Genomic DNA, 4,590 nt, shown 5'->3' with positions numbered 1-4,590 from the left:
TCGACGCTGAGCACTGACATTACAATGGAAGGGAGATCGGTACATGTATACTACGCCGCGTGGATTGCGTAGTGGGTTTTCCCACACACTATAAATAGCCCGACGTGTCGCAATCTGCAAAGTTTGCAGTCACAACACTCGTGACTATTATGACCCGTCAATGTGATTTAGGATATGTGTTGATTAAAATAAAGGATACAGCAAAACAAGTGTTTGTTCATAGTTATGCTTTTATTACAAAGCTGGCATTTTATCACAGGGAATAATGTACGTGTGGGGTGAGAGAAGTCATGACAGTCTCAATCACAATGTCATAATTAGGCATTATTTGGAATCGATGATACACGCAATATGGGCCTTCTTCGACAAAAGGCTATAATTATAGTTTCACCTTGGGAGAAAACATTGGCATGAGGGTCTAAAACTTGAATAATGTAACAACCAGCTACAAGTACAATATTTTCAAAAGACTCCATCACAGGAGCCGTAAAAGTCTCTCTACGCCAGCAAAACGGGTCCCACACCCCTCGGCATATCAATGATGACCACGAATAGAGGCTATACGACAATCCAACCGAGGGGATTTTTGATTCACACCGTCGAAGTATGAGGGCGCTATATCAGAAATTCACACAAGCTTACATTGATTATTAGTAGAGGGCTGTCAATCTTACGAATTCAAAGTAATTTTGTGTCCATCTTAGTAGGCCTACTGTGTGACTATCGCTCCTGAGTTATATCAGTATCTGTCAGGGTTTTTATTTTTTCTGCCTCTCTTTCCTTTTCACATTCTGTGTCAGGGGCGGATCTAGCTTTTTTCCAAGGGAGGGGTTTGAGGGGCTGAGCTGGGTATTGCGAGGGAGCGTAGCGACCAAGCCCGAGCGAGCGAAGCGAGGGAGGGGGGGGGGGGGGTGGTGTAAACTGTTTCAAAAGGCTGTATGACTAGTGAGCTGTATGGCTCATGGACGGCCTGTTTTCAATGTCGAACTCGTGGGCTATATGACTCGTGGGTGTCGGTCTTGTGGGATGACCCCAAATTTAAATTGTGTCAAAAATAGTACACTTTATTTTTATTTTATTCAAACTATTCCAACTTGTGCTATGAAGACATATTATTTTCATATTCTAATTGGGCTGATTGCAAAATTGTGACCTAGTTTAGTAACCATGTCATGGAGCATGACAGATTTTTGCCAGTATAAAACGTAATTTAACAGTCCGGTATTGGGATAGGTGGTAGGCATATGTACAGGTACTGGTTTTTATGACTTTAGGATTTGGTTAGGTTAGATTCAAAAGGAGTTGTATAAAATATGCACACAGCTGAAGTTGAAGTTAAAGTTGAAGTTAAAGTTGAAGTTGAAAAGTTGAAAAAGGGGTTTGTAGCTACAGTATATCTTTCACTTTGGAAATTAATGGGGCGGCGCATCGGGCGCAACTGCTGGCAATTACTGGCAGCAACATTAGGAGAATGGCATAACGATTCAATGCGAGCGAGCAAAGCGAGCGAGCTTGAGAATTTTGACATTTTACAGTCCAAAAACTCCCGTTTAGGGAGATTTTTCATTTTTAGGGTTGCCAGCTTGCGATTTTAAGCATACTTACATGCTCTATTTTTTTTTCTTTTTTGCCGACCCTGGCTCCGCGGTCCCTGGGTTTGTGATGTCCCAATGGCGATGCAGAGCATCGTCCACAAGGCGATGTCTGTGAGCCGCGTGGAGCCGCGTGGCGTCGCGCCGATTTTTTTTTTTTTTTTTAGCTATTTGAACCCCGTAAGTGATGTTTTCCTGGCATCTACTAACGTAATGGAGAACATAAAAAGCAGTCCATGATTATTACGTCTTATTAGAATAAGATCAAATAACAGTTTAAAACAGGCGTGCCGGAAGCAGTTTTGGATTGGGGGGGGGGGGGGGGGGGCAAACATTGGAGGGGGCTCAAGATTAGACCATGCATATGTTACACAATATACACATACACACACACACACACGCACACGCACACACATCTATTACATATATATATATATATATATATATATATATATATAGGTAAAGTGGCGTACGGTGGGTCGAAACATGGGGGGAACCAAAGTAAATAAAGTAATTTTGACGGTCTGTATGCTTGTGCGTGTGTGCGTGAGCAATAATGGGACTACAATACATTACGGAATGTGATACATTTAACAACGCAGTCATTGAGGAACATTGTAAGTTTTTCTTACATGGATTATGGAATGACTGTGTGAAACGATCGACAAATTATATACTGTCAGCAACATAAGGTTAATGGCATAACAATAAAATGCGAGCGAGTGAAGCGAGCGAGCTTGAAAATTTTGATATTCTGCAGTTCCAAAACTGGAGTTTTGTAGCTATATATTTCGTTTTGGAAATAAATGGGAGCGCATCGGGCGCAACTGCTGGCAATTATTGGCAGCAACATTAGGAGAATGGCATAACGATTCAATGCGAGCGAGCGAAGCGAGCAAGCTTGAAAATTTTGACATTCTACAGTCCCAAAAAGGGGTTTGTAGCTACAGTATATCTTTCACTTTGGAAATTAATGGGGCGGCGCATCGGGCGCAACTGCTGGCAATTACTGGCAGCAACATTAGGAGAATGGCATAACGATTCAATGCGAGCGAGCAAAGCGAGCGAGCTTGAGAATTTTGACATTTTACAGTCCAAAAACTCCCGTTTGTAGCTATATCTTTCGCTTTGGAAATTAAAGGGGGGGGGGGCATCGGGCGCAACTGCTGGCAATTACTGGCAGTAACGTTAGGAGAGTGGCATAACGATTCAATGCGAGCGAGCGAAGCGAGCGAGCTTGAAAATTTTGACATGTTACAGTCCAAAAACTCCCGTTTGTAGCTATATTCATCTTTCGCTTTGGAAATTAAGGGGTGGGGGCATCGGGCGCAACTACTGGCAATTACTGTCAGCAACATTAGGAGAATGGCATAACGATTCAATGCGAGCGAGCTTGAAAATTTTGACATTCTAGAGTCCAACAACTGCCGTCGTAGCTATGTTTTTCGCTTTAGAAATTAAGGGGGAGGCGCACCGGGCTCAACTGCTGGATGCGAGCGAGCGAAGCGAGCGAGCTTGAAATTTTTGACATTTTACAGTCCAAAAGCTGCCGTTTGTACCTATATTTTTTCCCTTTTATTCATATATATACATATTAATTTTATTTTCTTTGTTTATTCATTTATTTTTGGCAGCCCAAGGGGGGGTTTTAAACCCCCTAAACCCCCCCCCCCCGTAGATCCGCCACTGTGTAATCTATTCTCAAATATTTATCAAAGATTCAGTTTGTGCTTGTTTTGAAATGTTTTCCAAGACGTGTTTCGACATTGGGTCTACTTTATGCTCTCATCACTGCCTTCTGGTGCGTAAGTCCAGATATTTATAATTATAAAGCCAGATTTGAAAATGTGTGGAATTCTCTTTATACACTACTTTGTTTGTATTGCTCTTTCCCAATGTTCGCATGACACGACATCACTGTTTTATAATAGGTTTCCAGCAGTGACGTAATAATACACTATAAACCAAAACTTATAAGCCAGAAAAAAAAAAATCATAACTTTTAAACGAGTGATTTGATTTTCCTTAAACAATGCAAATGTGTACAATTGATATTTCTGCATTCATTAAATCTACATTATGTTTTTTGTTTTGTTTTGAAGAGTTTGTTCGCAAAACCGGATAAGTCCATATTTGTCAAATGGAGATATTAAAGGTCAAGAAAAATAAAGAGAATAATAAAAATTTTTTTGCTTCTTTTGACCATAACTTCAAAAATGTAGCTTTATATGAGTGACCAACATATCATTCAAAAGGTATCATCTTGTACTTTATTACTCTCTAAAAAAAATCGAGTGAAAATTTTCACTCTGAAAAGAGTGAATACAAAAGAGTGAATTTCGAGTGAAATTGGAGTGAATTTTGAGTGAAAATGCTCATTTTCACTCATTTTGGAGTGACGTCAGGGATCACTCGAAGATTTTGGAGTGATCCCTGACGTCACTCCAAAATGAGTGAAAATGAGCATTTTCACTCAAAATTCACTCCAATTTCACTCGAAATTCACTCTTTTTTGTATTCACTCTTTTTAGAGTGAAAATTTTCACTCGATTTTTTTTAGAGAGTACAGAGACCGTACTTCAAAAACTTCAAAAATGTGCTTATCGGTTTTTGCGAACAAACTCTTCTTTTGTTTTTTGTTTTGTTTGGGGTAAATTCCCTTTTGATATCTTTTCTTGTGGAGATTAACCATGGTGGCAATCAAAAATGAAAATGTTAAAACTCAATGTTGCCAGGATGATGTACGAGTGTATGTATGCACGAGCGCACGTGCACACACACACACACACACACACACCGAAATACACACAAAATGAGTTATTTTTTTATCTTATATAGTATTATTTCACTGAGTATTTTACTCAGTATTGTAAGGCATGCGCGAAGCTATGGACATTTCTTGTAATAGGATTTGTCCCCCACATCCCTCGCCATCCCCTCTATATCCAAGATAGATTCAACACGATGTTCAAAATGGCTGTCGAAAACAGAGCAGGAT

The sequence above is a fragment of the Diadema antillarum genome, unplaced genomic scaffold (genome assembly GCF_040938485.1).
Source record: "Diadema antillarum isolate AM-2024a unplaced genomic scaffold, OU_Dant_1.0 seq00000773_RagTag, whole genome shotgun sequence".
NCBI classification, from domain to species: domain Eukaryota; kingdom Metazoa; phylum Echinodermata; class Echinoidea; order Diadematoida; family Diadematidae; genus Diadema; species Diadema antillarum.
Note: the sequence above shows the minus strand (reverse complement) of the source record.